This window comes from Mauremys reevesii, linkage group 10 (genome assembly GCF_016161935.1).
Source record: "Mauremys reevesii isolate NIE-2019 linkage group 10, ASM1616193v1, whole genome shotgun sequence".
NCBI classification, from domain to species: domain Eukaryota; kingdom Metazoa; phylum Chordata; order Testudines; family Geoemydidae; genus Mauremys; species Mauremys reevesii.
Window position 1 is genome coordinate 72120425 of NC_052632.1, and position 21189 is coordinate 72141613.

General features: G+C 42.2%; 1 long non-coding RNA gene across 1 annotated transcript in view; it reads right to left on the reverse strand.

Annotated features, from left to right (window-relative positions):
• Nucleotides 1-20507, reverse strand: part of LOC120373839 — a 115881-nt gene extending 95374 nt beyond the window's left edge. The window contains exons 1-2 of the long non-coding RNA XR_005585751.1: nucleotides 20219-20507; nucleotides 18395-18551 (exon numbers count right to left, since the gene is read on the reverse strand). This is a non-coding gene — a long non-coding RNA (uncharacterized LOC120373839). The remainder of the gene's footprint in view (nucleotides 1-18394; nucleotides 18552-20218) is intronic.
• Nucleotides 20508-21189: the final 682 nt, after the last annotated feature.

Below are 21189 nucleotides of genomic sequence, written 5' to 3' on the forward strand. Positions count from 1 at the left end.
GGATGGCTCAGAAGTGGGAATTCAAATCCACACTATCCTGTAATTCAGAGAGGTAACTATTCCAAAGTTCTGGCTCTCTCCTCTAATAATGCTACCTGTCTTAGATCCCAACTCGAGCACATTAACCTCTTTTACACCTCTGTTATAACAACGCCTCTGTATAACACTCACAGTAGTAGGCTCCTTGTGATTATAATAATTTAGGGTGGGATTTTCAAAGGCACCTAATGGATTTAGGCACCTTTGAAGAACCCATCCTTCATGCATAATACACCCTTGTCATGCTGTGATGCAAATAAAATTAAAACACGATAAATTGTGCTAATAGAGTATAGAGCCCACAAAAAAGCAAGAATTATCCTGTAATTTATGGATTATGGAATGTTTCCAGAGTGACTATGGAAAAGAAATCATTACAAAGAGTTTCATTCAGATTATTATGGGAAAACAAGACACCTGCATTTCAATTAAAAGTCCTCCATATGTGTAAAAAGTCCATGGTCTAGATTGTCAGATGGTGTAAATTGGCATAGCTCTGCTGCAGTCAATAGAGTGGTGCCATCTTACAGCAGCTGCGGGTCTGACCCCAATAATTCCATAGCTTCTGTAAAAAAAGTAGTACAAGAAATATACCAGAGCAGGATGAAGGAGTCGAGGCGGCTATGAGGAAATAGTGGAATCTTGCAAGAAAACAGACCCAGAAATGAGAATACCTATTCTGTAACTACACTGAGGCAAAGGTAGGGTGACCAGATGTCCTGATTTTATAGGAACAGCCCCAATATTTGGGGCTTTCTCTTATATAGGCACCTATTACTCCCCACCACCCGTCCCGATTTTTCACACTTTCTGTCTGCTCACCCTAGGCAAAGGGAAAGTTAAGGAGAAAACAGAGCCACTTATGAACAAATCCAGTGTCATTCTATGGCAGGATAAAGAGATGATAGAGGAATGGGACACGCATTTGGCGGGCATCTTTACAAAATATACTGCCTTTCAGCCCAACAGATCCCAAAGCGCATAATAAATTAATGTACAAAGTATGTATAAAGATCACTTTATCCACCACTGAAATGTAGCTACCCATAGCTTGGAGTGAAAAGCAATACTTATTCAACAGCACTCAACAATATTGCTCAAAAGTTTAGGACAGGAAGTAGAAAACAACACGGCCATTGAAACTGCAGGAGGGATTTCTGGTAGGCAGAATGTAATTACTCAAGTTGGAATTTGGCCAGGACACTGGGGTTTAATCACCCTTACTCTTGTGAAAATTGCCAGAGGATTTTTAATGACCACAAGTGGTCAGGACCTCGGTTTTATGTCTAATCCAAACGATGAATCATAATGTGATAGAGGAAATATCTGAGGATAGTCTGATCATAAACAGAGAGGACATGCAAGACATCTTCCAGATCATGGGGGGAAATGGTACAGCATGCGCTAGACAGAACAAACATGAATAAGTCACCATAACAGGATGGGGGTAATTCTAGGCTACTATGTGAGTTACGCAAGGAATTGGCATTGCCCAAGGCATGTTTTCATGAATTTTTGCTTAACACTTGAATGTCAATAGGAGAAAGGGAAGAAGACAGACAATGACAAAGCTGCATCCACTATTCAGAAAAAGAAATGAGAGAAGCAATAGGCATCTATACATTTTTAATTCTGATTCATTTCCAGGGACAATTTTAGACTCATGTATACAAGATAAACCGGTGGGGTTTTGTTAGAGAATGTTAAGTCTTTCCCCGGATGAGGTTTACAAAAACCAGATATATGTGACTAAGTTCTTTGGCTTCAAGGCAGTGGGTGTATTTCACCGGGATTTCAACAGCTCTAAGAAACTTGTCAGAAAAATCCAGCATTTGGGAAGCCATGCTACAGGAGCAATTGAGCGAGCAAGTCCTCTTGTGAGGAGGCACTACAACAGCAGGCCTCTGAGGTGTAGGCATCGGTGTAAAACCTGTTAAGACAGATGGGTTGATAAGCAGAACATCTTAAAACGCATGGCATAGATATTTCTGATGACATCAAAATTATATGAATAGTCGGTAACCAATCACACGGTATGAATAGCAAATTGTGAGTAACAAATGCTATAGCAATAGGCACAGTGAATAGTTTTGGGGACACCCATAGGCAAAAATATGTCTATTCTATTCTATTCTGCTCGTCACCATAGTATCTGAATGCCTTCTAGTGGTGCTTTAAACAATGTGACTATGCCTTATATCATGTGTAGTTTGTTCTCTCATCCTTTCTCCAGAGGGAGAAACATATGCAGTGAAGTGTCTTGTTTAGATAGATAGATAGATAGATACCTTTTGCTATGTCTGAATAAACCATGTATCCAAACATTGAACATATTAAAACTAAAGTCTGTTTATGGTTAATATGTGAACAGAAGTAGGGGCTAATTTCACCCCATATAGAGTTAATCCGGCTCCAATTCAAACTAAAGCCTGGTCTACATTGGGGGGGATCGATCTAAGTTATGCAACTTCAGCTACGTGAATAACGTAGCTGAAGTCGATGTACTTAGATCGACTTACCGTGGTGTCTTCACCGCGGTGAGTCAACTGCTGCCACTCTCCCATCGACTCTGCCTGTGCCTCTCGCGGCGGTGGAGTACAGGAGTCAATGGGAGAGCGCTCAGGGGTCGAGACACGATAAATCGACCCCTGCTGGCTTGATCGCTGCCTGCCGATCCTGCAGGTAGTATTGACATAGCCTTGGGATCTGCCTTTTAGGGTATCACTTATTATTGAAAATAAGACATTTTGCATTCTGTCCTAACCAACAATCCCCAACTCCCAGTCTGCAAACTATTTACAGGCTTTGTCCCTTTCTTTGCAAATCTCAGATATTCTCGGCAGCAACGGGTCCTTTGTAAGTATATATCAATAGTGGAAAGGAATGAAGCATGTTAATCCAAATTGTTACTAACCATTTGTGATTCAGAGTGCAGGCTAAGGTTTGCAGTAATGTATTTGACCCTTAAAAGCTTACCAACCAATTAGCTTCCTAAAGGATATGGAGATTAACTGAACTCTATTAGTATGCATTCATACATTCAACTGTCATGTTTAACAAGTAGGAGGACCACCTACAGCTGCCCAGCAAGCCCTCTGTATACTTAACGCTGAGGCCTGGTATGTAGACACTTGAAAAAAGCAGAGCCTGGAATGACTTTCTCAGACAAAACAATGTCATTAACAAAACTGGAGGATTCCAATCAGCTTCATAAAATATCTGCTAGTCTTCTTAAATTCCCCAGTGAAGAAAAGAAACAACAGCTCTTATGTATAAGATAGACGTTGTGCTTTCACTCAGTTCCCAGTAAGGATGGCAATGCAGGTGCCACTGCCAGGATGATGCTGATCCTTGACATCTTCACTGAAAACAATGTCGCTAAAAGGCCACGCTTCAATAGAATGATATTTAGGCATTTGTCTTTCAGTCTGACTCCTTATAGCTTTTATGTGCCATAATAATTACTACTGCTTGGTTGACCAGCTCAGGAGGTCATCAGTCTGTGACACTTGACTCATGTTCCTTATTCACACACTTTAACAGAACAGATTTGGAGTTCCTTTCCTTGTACCATGAAACAAGCTAAGGAGGGTTTAGGGCGCAAAGCAAAATCCATTCAGGTAAACACTGTAGTAGCTTATCACAGGCTCCTTCTTTTCCTTCAGTGGCATCTGATGAGCTGAACAAATTTTCATTTAAAAATTGGTATTAGCTTGGTAACCAAATTCTGATAACAGTTCAATAATTAACGCACCTTTACTTGAGAAACCGCTGTCCATTGCTAAGTGAGCAACTAGTACATGGTATTTATTGCTTTTTGCTCCAAATTGGCAAAACACTTAACTATATGCTTAAGTCACACATATACTGAAAGTTTAGTATGTACATAAGGATGGACTTAAGCATGTGCTTAAAATTAAGCTGACTCATTTGACACCTGTCATATTGACAATAGTATAAATGGAATCATTTATTACTTTCAGTCTGTTTCCTATTATCTAACATAGTATTTCTCAAAAGTACTATACAAAGATAAGACAGCTAGCCCTCTTTTCACTCCCAGGCCAAGTAGAAATAAGCCTGGTGCAGCCAAACCACATTTAAAGGATGGATCATTATGGAAAGAGGAAAAGAGACACAAAAACAAAAGAGAGATTGGAAGGAGGAGAAGTGTAATTACTACTTTTTAAAAGTCTCATATCAGTGAAAAGGTTCAGGATTCTAACACTTGGCAACTCAACAAAAAATCTATAAAAGTTGGTTACACTGAACTGAAATTTGATTTAATAATTTCTAACCAGCTAAACCTAAAATAAAGTCAGGCATGTCGTTATTCCCTTTGTAAATTCATGAATTAAAGGGAGGAGTTGACACAGTCTCATGCTAAGCATGCCAATAGGGAAGATTTGTATTTTTTTTATTCAGATCACTTGAGCTATCGTATTATCAAAATATCATCTGCTCTGTCTCCACTGAGCTGCTGTACATTTACACATAACGGCATTTCAGTCTCATGTAGAGGAGTAAGTTCAAGGTCTTTGTCTTAGGACTATGTCATAATTGATCAGGATCAAATGATGACTGGCTTTAAAAGCAACTCCAGAGAGCTGTGACAGTTCTCACCCATCATGCAGCAAAAACAAATAACTAAAGTCACCCACCTGCTCCAGGGTCACTTTGTCAAATACGATACTTCTGGGTGTGATACTTACCTGTCATACTGATTTTTAGATGTTGACACAGTGGTTGGAATGAACATCTGCTGCTGCTATTCCCCTGCAAACTCATTAAGGCTCTCCTACCGCAAAGATGAAAACATATTACTTTGCCTCCATGCTGCTCTCGACCTGAAAAAAACTCTGATTCTGTTCTCCTGGGCTACTTAAGAGCTGTGACAAGATGGTACCATATAAATCCCTCTTTCAAACATCTCTTTAATTCCTGTCACCCAATTCTCACTGCTAGTGGCAGTGTGGGGAAAGTGAATCTTCTGTGTGGGTGTACCAGAAAGTGTAGGCCCAATTTTTCTAGCCATTTATGCACATATAGCAGAATCCAAAATCAGCAAAAAAATTGTATGTTTGCCGCACAGACGACCCATGCTGTGGAAAATCCAAACTGAAGCCGGCTGCAAACACGGGAGTGGAGCTCTAAGGTCGCTCTCACCATTGGACTGAAATTAGCATGTTGGGCAGTGCTAGTGGCTCTGCACACAGGATCCAATGGACCAAAATGATGCCCATAGAGAGAAGAAAAGGGTTTCAGTCTGCTCCCCTCCCCATAATCTACTACATAATGGCTATAAACTGGCTATTACGGGTTGAGGCTGTGGATTCTATTACCTTGCCCAATTCCTTTCACTAGGGCTTTGCTGTCTGGTCCAGCATTTGGCACACAGCTTGTAAGCACTTTGAGCTTCTTTCAGACAGAAGGCACTCACTGATTGTACAATTGGAACAAACCATCTGGGTGAAATGAAAAATTGTGTCCTAGATTAAATTCCCAGCTGCATATAACACTAGTGTTGAAGAGACTTAATTATTAGCATGTTTACTTCTGGAGTAAAAGGGTCTTGAGTTTGGTTTATCACTGGGATTTAGGCTCATTGATAGTGAAGTGCACTATTTAGAGAGAGGGCCAGAACCAAATCACCACATCCAAACAGCCCAGAAAATGTGGAAAATTTTTATCTGGATCCAAACTTGATGTCTCCGGCGTAAAGTAAAACCAAACTCTCTTCTGCCCGGTTGTGGCGGCTTTCCAAGATGGAATTAGAGATCTTATGACACGTTACACAATAAGAAAGGATTGCCCCTGTGCTGATGCATTCTTGGAATAACCTCCTTCTTATTATGCACCTGAGATCTGATCAAAGCCAATGGAAGTCAATGACATCCTCTCAATTCAAATCCCTCCTTGAAACACATTTCCCCCAAAAGCCTTTCAAAAATAATCCCCCCCCCCACCATCCCAAATGAATGAGATTGGATTTGGTCTTCTGTGTCTAATCTGTATTGTAACTGCCCTTTGGGACAAAGTCTATATTTTTCGCTACATATTGGAGGGAGCTGTGCACAGTGGCACTGCATAAATAACAATAGCAATTATTAATTATTATTATTATTATTATTATTTATTATTAGGTGTTTCTAGTCAATATATTTTCTTTCTCGGTAAAACAGCTTCAAGCGTCCACAGCTGTGTACAATTATTCTTGAACGTATAAAGGCTGCTGCACTTTCACTAATCAATGCACCATTATCTAAAGGATCACTTCCTAAATTGCTTTGGAAGTGATCTCATGAACATAAAAGATGCAAGCGCTAGTCTCTCCTGAATTCTGTACTCACCTCTAACACATCTGAGTAGACAGTGAAGCAAACATGGAACAAGTAATTACGTCTTAATTTTCATTATTAACCATTACAAGGTCAAAAATCTGATTCCAGTCCCCGTTTCTGTCTCAAGCTTGTTTCACATCCACCTCTCCTGACTCCATCAGAGTCTTGATACAATGCAGAGTGATAGGCAGCAGCCCTTTATCCTCATGGGAGATTAATTATGTTTTTCCAAAGGTCCCTTCATCCCCCCGGGTCTCTTAGTTGGTAAAGTAACATGTCAGTGACTGACAGGAAGGTGTGAGACGTGACACGACATGACTTTAAGAGAGCAGAACATTTGGGCCAGAGGAGATAGCAATGGTTTAGCTTTTTGCAGGGACACATTTTCTGTTTCTTTCCCAAAAAACAGCTTTTGTTTTTTAATCTATTTTTAAAACTGGATGCATTTCCGTGTTTCATTGTTTAATGTCTATAGGAAATCAAAAGGGTTGCACCTGCATTGGACTGTGTAACAAAGCCTCCCCCAACATCCAGGAAGCATGAAATGATGTTGATTTCTCCCGGTGTTAATTAATCCCCTTCATCAACCATGTATACCAACGCAGCCACAGCATTTTAGATTTCACAGGTACTGCAGAAATTGTGTGCCTGAAATCTATTCACCCCTCAGCCCTCTTGGTGTCCATCACCTCTGTCTTCAAACAGAATGTGAGAAGAAGTGCTGGTGGATGGACAGAATGTTATTTCCAACATTAGAAGGATGCCATCTAAGTAATGCCATTCATCGTTTTTAAAATGCTCTCCCTCGCTTTGCTTAATCTTAGAACTGAAATGTGTTTCCACTGCTCAAATTGTATTTCCTCTATCAACTACATGCATGCAGCAGATTCACTGCCACGGACACAGGGCAGGATGCAAATTGTTCCCTGCATCCATCAGGACAGCTGCACTGGCCAAAGGAATTCACCCTGGGAGAGGGTAGGGGATGGTCTATCTAAATGCTACCCTCCGCTGGGGATTCCGCCTCTGGAGGATACCTTTATATTTCAGCCAGTGTTGCATCAGAGCTCCACCTTCCTGCCTTCCTGGCCTTTCCCTTCACCATGCCAGCCTGCCTACTTTGTTAGCTGCCCTGACCAGCTCCAAGTGCCCCAGAGGAATGATGGTTGCAAACTGCTTGTATGATTACAACCCCACTCTTCTGGGCCTGCTGCCAGTGGAGACTAAGCCAGGGTGCTGTCACTACAGAGGCTGAATCCAGCTCAAGCAAGGGCTTGTTGCTGAAAGGCTGCCCATGATGATAATTATTTGATGCTGGCATCTGGTTTAGAGAATTGTTGAAAGAAGGAAGTATTAAAGCATTTGGGTTTGGGGGCAAATACATCACAAATACAAAGACTTGGCAACTAATAGCTACGTAAATGGGGCTGGTGAGGCTCTACATGCAAGGAGGCTACATGTCTTTTTGGGATTTACCATGATGATGGTGTCAAATTTTGGCATTCCCAACCTGGCCAATAATGTTCTATGACATGCTCCATAGAACTGAAGTCTGTCCAAAGAATAAAAATTGTTCACTTGGTTGTCTTCACAAAGGTTTTCCTATTTCCGTTTTCTCTGCCCAGAAATAGAACATGTAATTTATTTTTATGGGGAACATGATTTTATGGCTTTTCTCCTGTGACAGAATAATCTGAGCATAATTACATTCTGTTAACAAAAAATGATAAAAGTGCATTGTGTCAACACTCCAAACTAACGGGTTTGTTCTACACTTTAGCCTCCGATAACAGAAATAAGAAAACCCTAACCTCTTTTAAAGTTATGTAAATCCCCGCTCCATGCTTAGTCATTGTATCTTCACATTCCCCCTCTCGCCATAAAAAATGTCTAGCTGTGTTTTAAACTCAAGTGTGCAGTTGGCTTTGATGGACTTCCATTGGCAATTTAAATGCTTTGATGGAGTAACTTGATCTCAGCTCACTCTTTATTTTTAGCTTTCTTACTTCTATATTATTCCCAAGGCTTTTGAAAACCTCATCTTTGCTGAATATAGTACAAACCCCATTTAAACTGAAACGTCCCTTTATGGCATCTGAACAGTGGTGGTGTCCTAGAATCTAGCAAAACATTTTGCAAAAATTGTGGAAATCACATTAATTAATTAATCTTACCACTAAAAGGCTGCCTTTTAGAAAACTGTTTTGATCATATTCTCTGTAGTACATCGATCCCCAAATTCACTTATTTTTTGCTTGTGGAAATGGCTGTTTGACATCAGCTATGGACACTCTGCAATACCATACAAAAGGAAATCTGGTTTGACTGGTGATGAGGGAGAATGTTCCTATTGAAGTATTGCACTTCTGAGATGGGAACCCATTTTGCGTAGTGTCTAATGCAAGTCTGGATCACATGCAATTTAAACAGAAATGTATGCATGACACCTGAAAAACATCTGCACATCCTAATCCTCATCTTGCTTGTGCTAAACATTCCTCACGTCCACTGAATTAGTTTAAGTTGAAGGCTAGTCAGTAGTTCACCAAATTGGGCCCTAAGAAAGAGGCTGAGAATAATGCCAAACTTAAAGCATGTGACTCTTAGCACCTAGAATCATGGATAGGTGAATAGCCACCACATTCCAGTGAGGAATGAGTCAAGAATCCTATTGCATGATAACATATAAGCTTGTGGAGCTAACATCTATTTGAAAAGCTCCAGAACCTTGGCCCCACCAAGCAGACTTAAGATTGGTTTAGGAGGCCAGTTGAAGATGTACAGCAGTACACCTCAACCCACCAGCAACCCGAAGTGTAGGAGGTATGTCAGGAGTATGACCAAGGGAAAGAAGGCATCACTCGAGCACTGTTGTGTTCTAGAAATTCCCAACTTCTGCAAAGGCCCTTTAGGGTCCATTGTAGCCAGACACAAACTAGAGCAGCCTTAGGGCTGTTTGAAATGGAGGCTGAACCAGGATCAAGGCAATCTCAGGATCAAGGGGTACAAAAGTGGTGTACAGAACTTGGTCAAGTTCAAGGATATATATATAGTGTAAAAAAGCAAAAAATAGCATATTTATATTATTATTTTGACACATTTTTTGAAAAAAAAAAAAAAAAAAGCAACAACAGATAACATGAATAGATAATCTGTACACACAGCACACACAGCAAGCAATCTCTGGGAACTCTCTCTACTGAGTCTCTCACTGAGTTTCACTTCACAATGGAAATGGAAAATTGAATCAAATGTATGTCATCCATGTCCTGAGGATATAAGATAATAATCTGAACACTTTTGGTCAGGTAGGTTTCTTAGGGCACAGTATTCCATTCCAAAGTAATCAAATTTAAAAAAAATAAATTTTTTGCACATTGATATTTTTTTTTCATTGATTTTTTTCATATGACATACAGAACCACTAATGCAACTGATCACAAACTTGACTCTTGTTCCATCTCCTCTTATCTGACCAACAGTTGGATTGTAGATATTCTACATGGGACTTAATATATTTTATGTGGGAAAGCAACTAGAAATGGCATGTTACAAAACCGATTTACTAAAATAACAAAGTCACTAGATAATGGACAAATTCAGAGTGCCAAAATGAAGTGGTATCATGATGGACAACAGATTTTTGCTATTCCAGCTCTTTGATCCTCTCCAAGCTATCATAGGACTTAACATTGTGCACAGTCTCATAAACGTCTCTCATGATGAATCATTCACCCAATGGATCCCATCAGACACCGTGTTTGTCCTAATCTATTTAATGCCATCCAAATAGTCAGCAATAAATCTACCTTGATTTGTTTTACATTACAAATATCTTTATAGATCCACACCAAAATCCTTTACTTAGCAAGAGTAAGATCCAACCTCTCACAAATACAGCAGGCCTTATTTACACTGAAAATTAATTGATGCCAGATTTACTGTGTATTTACACCAGTGTAAATGAGAATTTGTATCTAGCCTAGTGTTCTTAGTTATTGCTTACTGTGGTCATTTGAAATGTTATCCTCTTGGGTGCAATAGTGATCATGCCTATGAATTAAATTGATTGTTCATCAGATCTAACTGTGTGTGTCTGGTCCCTTCTTGAGATCTGATTGCTGGGTGCCTCTGTGGACTTGGCACACTAACCTATTTCTCTTTATATACTATAGCCGCGCTCTGAGTTTATGACTTCATACAGTTTTCTATAATCACCCCTAAATCCTATGCCAGCTCTATGTTTATTCTAGTTAGTATATGCTACTTATTTTACTATATTACTCAGGTATTTTACATTTACTACATCAAATGCATTTTCCTTGCATTAGCCTAATCAACTAAAAGTTCTAAATCCTTCCAAATCAGACTGCATTATTCCACTTTATTTATGAGACCTACTATAACCACCTTACTGTTCATTTCCTTCCAGCTCGAGAAGTCTGTAGGAACCTGTCCCACCCATTGTTTCCTCTTTTTCAGCCTATTTTTAACAACCAACCACTTTGCCCCCAATACAGACTCCCATTAGCATTAGCAGATCATCTCCAATAGGGAATTTTACCCTTTGTTTTTCAGAGCTCATTTTTACTCTGAGTCATGCAGATACATATCTCAGCCTCTTTGGAAAAGTCTACTCCAGTTCTTACTATTTTAGATTCAAATCACATTTTTATAGCTAATACAATATAGCCTATGAAGGTGCTCCATGACAAGGAACGCCACATTGCACGTTCTGCCATCTGCCATTGGGACACACTGCCCTCCCTTACAGTCTGATCATGATCCAGCAAGATATTTAAGAACTTAATTTTAAGCACTTGAGAAGGCCCATTGATGTCAACGAGACTATTATTCACGTGCTTAAAATTAGGCATGTGCTTAAATCCTTTGCCTTTAGGATAATTAGATTAAAATCTATCAATCTTACGTTAATTGTTACAACAAAAGCAACTTTGCAGATCTCAAAAAGATGTTTTTGTAAGTTTTAATATACTTCCATTTCTAGTCACGCTTGTTTTCAATCAGGACCCCCTTAAAAGTTGAATGCAGACCTCTGTTAACTTATTGAATGAAATTCTAAAAAATTACATGGAGTTTGCAAATAATGGTGGGACCAGTTTTGTGCCCATTAACCTCCTTAATGCTTTTCTCCACTATTAGCTGTGTCTGTGAAAATGAGACTTCCCAAAGTAACTCTTCTTCGCGGAATCTCCGAAAATTCTTTCTGAGTTGAACTTTAAAAAATAAACTGGTCTCTAATTCCCCACCCTGTATGCCTGAAGTGCATTCTCTCAGCTCCCCGCCTTTGTTCATTCTGTTGACAAAATGCATTTTGTCAAACCTCTCACTTCAGACTGTTCAGTCAATGAAACTGAAAGACATTTCAGCACATTTTTATCAACAGAATGTAATTTTGGTCAAATCATGCTGTCAACAGGAAGCAATGCCAAAAGAAAGAAAGAGTCCAGACTAATTTTGTCCATAAAAACACATTAGTTTGCTTTATTTTGTACATGTGGACAAAATGGGAATATCAAAACTTCATCTGTGGACAAAATGAAAATTGATCCATTCATTCGTAAACGAAATGCTACTAGGTGGGAAAATGTTAACATTGCAAAGGACATCCGAGGTGCTGAGTCAGAAGAATTTTCCAGAATTTAATAGAGCCGTGCACCTTTAACTGTTTCCCTTGTAACAGTGAAATGCCACCTGAAGTATTAAATCCATGCTGGGAAAATATTCAGTGATGGGCAACTCAGATACAGAGAAGCTGGTTGAGCTAAAGGCAAACACAGATGTTATTTCATTTTCCAGATGATGAATGGATTTTGTTACTCTGCAGGTGCCTGTCGGTTGCATGAAAGTGATTTTTGTTTGGATAGTGCTCCCTGCTCGCTGAAGTCCATCAGGGCCTCATACTGTTCTGTTCTTTTCAGACACGATCAGCTGTCATTTTTGTCACTTTTGTTGCCATGACTCCTGCCTCGTCAATCCTCACCCAGGGGCAGCAGGTTTGTATAATTTTTGGTGGTGCCCAGAATGGGTCCAAGTCCCGACACTCCCCTTCCCTCACTCCCCGCCTTGTAAGCCAATATATATTTATTAAAATAATGTAAAAATGGACTGGAAACAGTAAGCATTTAGCAGTTTCCCTATATTGTACAATGTGGGGTGGTGTGGGGGGATGAGGGCTCTGGGAGGGGGCTGGGGATGAGGGTCTTGGGGTGTGGGAGGGGGCTAGGGCAGAGGGTTGGGGTGGTGCTGGCTCTGGCTGGGGGGGAGGGGTCAGGCTGGGGCTGGGGATGAGAGCTTTGGGAGGGGCTCAGGTCTAGGGCACAGGGTTGGGCTGCAGGGGTGGAGACTGCGGGGTGGGGCCAGGGATGAGGGGTTCAGGAGCAGGCTCAGGGCTGGGGCAAAGGGTTAGGGTCTGAAGGGGTGAGGGCTCTGGCTAGGGTTGCGGGCTCTGGGGTGGGGCCAGGGATGAGGAGTTTGTGGTGTAGGCTGCCCCGGGGCTGAGGCCAGAGAGAAGGACTCCCCCCAGCTCTCTCCCCCCTGCCCCGGCTGCACACACCCTGCACCACTGTTACTGCATGTGCTCCCCTGTGGTGGGTGCCAGGAGGGCTGCCATCACGTGTGCCTCCTCCCTCCACAAGCGGTGGTGCAGCTGCCACCTCAGCCTGCCACCGGCGCTGCTCCCTTTTGTAGGCAGCAGCAGCAGCGGCCGGCGAGAGAGCACACCGCAGAGCGGCAGGGCAGCTGCCCGCTGCCCAGGGCACAGGCACGGACTTCCGATGGAGGCGCGCAGCCCTGAACATTGGTGGAGCCTGGCCCCCGGGTCCTGAATATTGCTAGAGCATGGGCACCACAGGCAGCATGGGTGCTTGCTGCCCTGTCACCATCAAGAGCAGATTCACCACGTTGCCCTCTGCTGACCTACTACTGTTCAGGGTTGAGCATAAGAACATAAAAGTGGCCAAACTGGGTCAGACCAAAGGTCCATCCAGCCCAGCATCCCGTCCTCCGACAGTGGCCAATGCCAGGTGCCCCAGAGGGAATGAACAGAACAAGCAATCACCAAGTGATCCATCCCCTGTCGCCCATTCCCAGCTTCTCGCAAACATAGGCTAGGGACACCATCCCTGCCCATCCTGGCTAATAGCCATTGATAGACCTAGCCTCCATGAATTTTTCTAGTTCTTCTTAGAACCCTGTTATCGTCTTGGCCTTCACAACATCCTCTGGTTCCACAGGTTGACTGTGCATTGTGTGAAAAAATCCTTCTTTTGTTTGTTTTAAACCTGCTGCCTACTAATTTCATTTGGTGACCCCTAGTCACCAAAGACCCCTAGGGTTGGCATCAAGCCACTGTTGCCCACACATCCCCTCAGCACCAAGAGTAGAGCTCAACCAGAAGTGAGAATTGGGGGCCTTATTTCTCTTAATACCTGAGCCATTATTTTACTGTGAATGGAAGTTCTATTTTAGTGTGGTAATGGTCAAGATCACCTCCTTTCTGTTTTTAAAGAGTGGGTCCACATTGCTGTTCTGCAACACCCCATATGCCACTTCAGTTCTCCAATGACTTCTTAAAATTGTGGCAGGTGGTAGAGAAAGATGATGATCTCAGTTGGTGGTACTAGTAAAGGGAGGTATTGCACAGAATGGCACCTTTTCATTTCGATAGGCACTGTAAAAGGAAAGATTGCAACAATCCATCAATAGTTTAGAGAAGAATTTTGGCAACGGAAAAGAGGCTCCGTCATTCCATTTTGGCATGCACTGCACAGCATTAAAAATGTAACTGCTCTGCGACATAGGCCAACTCACTGACACCGAAAGCTGGCAGCAAACATGTCAGAGGATCACAAAGCTGGCATGAGAGGGTTTCAATTAATGCAATTATTTTCAGGGCTTATTGGATGCCAAGTGAGGGATGCAAAGCTGGGATCAGAGATAATGACACCGGCTGGAATTGTGCGGAGTCACTTGGGAAGGGCTGAGGGCTTGGAGGTTTCTCAGGTGTGGATATTTATTTGGGGGAACACTAGGGGTCTGTGGGGACTGGCTTCCTTTCTGAGGAGAATGGTTATCGGCTTGTCACTGCTGTTTGTGTCTTTACTGGATTATATTTTTAATGGTGCATCGAGAGTGCCTGGGATAGGTCTTCTTTTCGTTTGTATATCAAAATTGAAATAAAGAAATGGAGGGGACTTGATACATCTGCTGTGGCCGAGCCCAGTAGTTGAGGTATATGGGGCTGAGGTTAGAAAGGCTTTGTGTCTCTTAACAACCTGAGGATTTTTGCATTATAAGACACAGGATAACATCTAGTCCTTAAATGTGCTCTTCAAAACACCACATGCTGAAAAGCTAGACGTCTACAGCTGCTTTAAGAATGACTGAATGGTGCAGTGCAGGTATGATTTCATACCTTTTGACTGTGGTTAAAAAGGGATTTGGTCGTTGTTGCTGTGCTGTACATATTACTTAGGTCACATTCCGGCTGCTGCCTAGTGGGGAGAAGGAAACTGAACCCGTTGTATCCAAGCAGTGGGGCCCCAGGATATTCTGCCTGGAGCAAACAAATACAATCAGCCAATTACACCTTCTCCTTTAGAAAGATGCAGCCTATGCTGCCCCAAATGCCTGCTGCCTAAAAGGAGCTGGGTCATGGCAGTGGCCTGCCCCTTGGAGCTAAGCATGGCCACCTGCTTGCTGACTCTAGCCCTCATGATCTAGATTCTGGTTGGATCCTGTGCGAGTGCATTAGAGGGAGAGAGAGAGGCCCCCTGCACACTCTCCTCCCCCATACTGTGGCAGCCAGAATCTAGACCTTGGCCACACCCTGCTCAATGTATTCTTCTCTCTGTGCATGTTGACTGATCTCTTACATGCATGTTACACAACTCCTTCACAGGGAAAGACTGAAAACTTATATCAACATGCACCTACAGTACAAAGCATTAGGTGATGAGATGACACCTGGAAACCAAATGAGTAACTCTGGCTAACCCAAGGCTGGATTAGATATTCACTGCTGGAATTTACCCAGATCCTCATTCAACAGGAACAATACAATTATGGTATTGTGATCAGAAAAACATATTCTGATTATAACCTGTGCCTGCTTGTCCATTTCTCTGCCAATTGCAGTCCATCAGCACTTTTCACTTAGAAAGAAAAAGGCAGGCAGAAAAAACAGTGAGGAGAACAGAACATTGGTGGGGGGGGGCGTATTTCACTTTCTGCTGGAACTGCTACAAAGCAACGCTTCTCAGAGTGCTGAGGGGAGATGGTGCAGCACCCACACAGACTCTAACTCCCCACGAGACGCAGACTGGTGATATTACATAACACTGGTGGTTCCGGGAGCCCACTCAATCGCAGCAATTGGAGGAGAGTGGGACGGTAGAGCCAGCAGACTGTGCTGTGGTGGACAAGGAGCCTGACTGGAGGAAGGAATTCCGAGGACCTTCAGCCTCCCTGCACCCCTGAGCAAGGGGAAGAGCATGCCAGCCCCTGGACAGTGGAGTTGTTTGAGACACAAGGGCCTGGGACTAGCATGGGGAAAGATAGAGGCTGAGGCAAACCTGTGAGGCCCGCTGAGCCCAGCTGGGCTGAAGATTTGGTTGTTTCATAAGGGCTTGGGCTCTGTACTAGGCTTTGCTGCAGGGCCAGGTCACTCCTGCTGCCAGAGTAGGCCAAGGAAGACATTAGGGAAACTGAGGCAGGCGCTGCATCAGTACATCTGGCCACGAGAGGGTACGGTACCTTTGCTACACAGGCTCACAGAGCTGAATGGGATCGTGAAGTATCTGAACTACAACTCTCAAGAGGCCCCCCGGTGGTATTTCTGAATAGAGATATGCTGTTTTAAACTGAAAGTTGTCAGCTGAAATTTTTCAGTTTCCTGATACTTTGCTGAAAAGTCAGAGGGAAAAAAATTCCAGCCTGCTCAACTTAGTATACATGTCTGCTTAGGAAAGAGAGGTCCTTCTAAGCTCTAGATCTGAAGTTCTTGTTCATTTACATAAGACACAGAAGAAATAACCTGGAAACTCTTATTCTCCCTTTCCTATAATACAAGAACTAGGGAGCAGTCCATGACATTGAAGGAGACTAATTCAAAACCAACATAAGGAAATACTCTCTCTCCTAATGTTATCCTCAAGACCAAGAGTTTTGCAGGATTCAAAAAGGGACTACACCTTAATATGGATAAAAGGAATATCCAGTGTTATACCAGAAGGTATTATATTATATTACAATGGCAAATGTGAAAAAAAAAACAGAGTTTTAGAAGGCCTTATTCAAGGCATAACCCAACTTTTCACTCTTGTAGATTAGGAGGAAATGTTCTCTGGGAGCAATTTATCCTAGAACCGCCTAGTTTTTATTTTACCTTCCTCTGAAACATCTGGTACTGGCCTCTGTCATTAACATGATACTGGACTAGACGGACCACTGATCTGATCCAATAGACCAAGGCCTATCTTCCGGTTTTCCTTTTTAAGATGTATTATAAATGCCAAACTTAACATACAGTGTGCAAAACATGCTGTTTAATTTCCATGGTGCATATTTTGGAAGAGGAATCACATTTAGTATAAGAGGAAAAAACCCAGAAATGGCTACAGTAAAAGTTGGAGGTGCCCCTGGACAATGCTGAATGCTCAGGACTGTCTGGAAAATGCTCTAGATCAAAGTCTTTATATCGCCATTTACTGTCCTCTTGTTAACTCCACGCCTGTCTGTGGAGTGGGAATAAAATTTATGTGAATTGCAGCAGCTCACGTTCCGTGGAAAGTAGCACATATTGGTTTGGTTTTGTAACAGATGTCACCACATCTCCCAAGCAGGTCCAAATTCTGGATCTTTCCATTTCCCCTCAAAATGACAGCGGGAATTTGCGCTAAGGTTCTAGTCAGGATAGCCTGGGAGTGGCTGTGTGCCCACCTGCACAGCTAACTCACACCAGCAGCATGAGTAATCGGGTTACCCAAGGGAACATATGGGCCGCAGACACACAATGCATGACTGTAAGCCTCTTCCTGGAGCAGAGAACAAACAGAAAGTGGACTCTGTGGCATGTAAGGGTACTAAGCTTGGAGCCACAATTTGCTCCTGGCATCAGTATTTGGGATGTGTATATATATGCACTTACTCCATACCAGGATTTGTGCCCTAAATTGTAAGAATTGACCACATTTGGAGACAGATTTATAAAGTTCACAGTGGGCCTCCTTAGCTCTCAGTCACGCCAGCATAAATCTGGAGTAACTGCTGCGAAGTCAGTGGGGTTACACAGAATTTGCAGAGAATTGGGGCCTTGTGGGTTTAAAGTGATTTAATGGATGCTGTACTTAAGCTACCTGCAAACCTTTTAAACGATTAAGGATGAGAAAACATTGATTAATATTCCTCCAAAGAAGAGAGCTTGGGAAGCATTCACAGATTTTGTTGTTTACACTGATGCTTTTGAGGTCTGTTATCTTTTTTTTTCTTCCCAGAATCGGTTCTGCTAATTGCTATTCAGGCTGTGAGATTCATTTAATTTGAGATGCAGTTCAGAGGAAAACCTTACTGGGTTTATTACCACCTGAAAAGATCTGCAGCTGAATTCAAAGATGGACTTCAAACCTCATACTTTCTTCAAATATAATTCCACTTCTCTTGCGCTGGCAGTTAGATCCAACGCTGATATTGCATCAATCTTGATAATCTACCCAAAAAAAAAAACCAGTGCCTTTCAACCCTTAAACCACCTGTACACTAAGTTATTTCTTCTAAAAACAAATCTGGAGCAGGTATCTGCTAGTGCAGAGAAATCAGCAAAAGCTTGGCCTCTCTGCTTCACTTGAACAGCTGGCATTCCAGGAAAGACGCCAGTAAAGGACTCTGGGGCTATTTTTGCCAAGTGAAGTTTTTAATTTGTGTAGTTACGTGACTGAATGCAACATGGATCTTTAGGGTTCAGAAATGAGAAAGGAAAATGGACGTTTACCTACCTGCTGCAAGCTTCTTCTTCTTGTTGCTTTCCCTTCAATTTTCTCTAAGATCCAGGGCCAAATTCTCTGAAGCAGCAAAGTCAGCCCTTCAGTGTCTAAGCTGAGGTTGATTATGTTCACTCTGTTAAATATTGTATTTTATTGCCACTGGATAAACCTGGAATGAAACAAATCAAATCAAAATTTAAAATCCCCAGGCTACATTGCGCCTCTTGCAAAACTGAGCTCATCTGGGGAATTGGCAAGAAGGAGGGAGATGCACCACCCCAGTAGGCAGGATAACTTACACCTTTGAAATACAATATACCTCCCAGGCCCTAGGCGAAGCATCTCTTGCTACACCTGCATAACGCACTCCTCAGCACCGTCACTGCCTGGAGATGGGAGGCAAACCAGGCTATGGTCACATACATGCCTCACCCAGATAGGTCCCATCATGAACTGCTAGCGTTGTTAACACCTCAGCCCTCACACTCTGTCTAGCACATGGAGCCAGATTAAGCCTGCTCCTAATGCATCCACCCAGTAATGAGGCATAATTCAGCCAACGGATGTATCTGTCCAGGGTACAAGCCCTGCATGCTTTGAAATTACCTGGCACAGTGTAACTTTTGCAATGCTGTGTTTGCAGTGCCTTCCTCAGGCAAGTGAAATATGTTCATTTGAGCCAAGTTGTAGTGTAGACGTGGTTCTTTCTTAAACCTGCACAATGGATTTCAATGTAACACTAAAGGTAACTGTTTCTAATTCACCTCGTCATCCAGAAAAAGCACAGCACCATTAAACTGACTGATCCCTGATAGAACTTTTTCCAACGTGGTTTTAGTGAAAGCAATTTGGGGAGAAAGATATTTAACTTGTCTACTCCTCCAGCGTAAATGAGAGTAATGCAAAAGCTGACCTGCTTTCTGGTTTATGAGATTTTTGTATTTTATGTAGCCCATTTCCTTGCATGGATTTAAAAGTAATTAATGTAGGTAAACAGGTAATGTGATCTAATGGTCTGAATCAGAATTACTTGAATTCCAATCCTAACACTGCCATATGCTTGCTGTGTGGCCTTTTGAAAGTCACTTAACCTCTGAGCCTCGGATTCTTCATGTATAAAATGAGGAACAACACTTACCTTGTAGAGATATGGGGTTAATTAGCTAATGTCTGCAAAGGTGTTCTGAAGATGTAAAGCTCTAGCTAATTGATAAGTATCATTATGTACATGCACAATTACAAAAGCAGTTGGGTTTTTTTCCTTGTGCTTTTATAAAATGGTGATGCTGCGTCTACAAAATTTTGTATTTTGCCCCTCAACATGTTGCACTATTAGTGCAGCAAACAGTTCAGCTGAAGAAGAGCTTCCTACAAGAGGCTTTGAAAATGACAGTCTGATAACCCTCCAAATTGTCAACGAATCATTCTGGTTTGTGCATACGCAACAGTTTTGTGTTACAGTAGCTACAAGTTACATCTGCTCAGTGTTCAAGGTCAGGAGCTGGGGTGAAGAAATAGCAAGACTCCATTCCCAGCAGCATAAAAAGTAAATATTGATTGCAAAAGCGCAGAAACGGTTGAGTATGTGTGAAAGAGAGAGTCCTTCCCTGCATATAAATCTGATGAGACAAACACAACTGCAAAAAGGAGTTTTTAAACTCCGTCTGTGTTCTCAAGCAAAGGTCATTTTGTAATTTCAAAAGCCGCATGAAAGAGATTGAAAAAAACCCAGAGAACACGCATTCAGAGCAAAATTAAAATTCAAACATAAGATCAGAAAGAGGGGGAAATATAAAGTGCTCCTCAGGGGAACACACAAGAAAAAGAAAACTCTACCTGCTGTGGAGGTTTTGAGACAGAAGGCTCCTTCCACCCACTTTCCCTGCCACAAAGTCTCAAACCAGCAGATGCTAAAAAACAGACATTCCTTTTAAAACCTCTTGTCACTTCTCTTTTGCATTTTAAACACTTTCCCTACCCGGAGCCCATCTGCATTTCCCAGAAGCTGGTGTGTAGCCGGTTCAACTTTGCAAAAGGTCCAACTGCATGTAGTACAATGCAGCATCCAGGCCGAGGTGCAAAGGATATCCGGTCCTTATGATCCCTGGAACATATTGTAACTCCCTGTTGTGAGTGTGCCCAAAAAGGAAAGACCGGGGCTACAAGAGTGAAAAGTGAAGAGGAGTCACCTACTGGAGGAAGAAAAGAACGTGATGCAACAAGCAGCTGCATGAGAAGACGAGAGATATGACCGCCCTGGGAAGCACGGGGGGTTAGGAAATGCTGGTGAAAATAGCACAGCAGCTGGAGGTACTCCCACATTTCAGATCAAACCAAAAAACAGTGAGCCAGGATAGAAGGAAAGCCGCTCTGTAGCTATGAGACTGGGAGGCCATAGAGCAGAAGAGTGAGGAATAGGTGAATGTACTGGATGAATAGTAAGAGATTAAGGAACTCCAAGTCTGGGAATCACAGTGGTGAGAAATGTCATAAGAATCTTCACATACCACAGTTCAAAAGGATCTGTGACTAGTGCTAGGGCAATGGCCATCTGGACACAAGAAATTGGTCTAGAGAGATCCTGTTCACTCATTTTAGTGGAGTCCAGCCAGTATTAACACCAACGAATAATTTTTCTTTATACAACCATTCATTTTAGGTTTCATAAATAACACTTTGCATTCTTTAACTGGTGCGCTTGCATTCATTCATTCGTTCGTTCGTTAGCCAGCTCTGAATTCTTTGTCAGCAAGGTAAATATCCTAGTTATGTACAGGTGGATAAACAGAGAGCTTAGCCTGTGACTT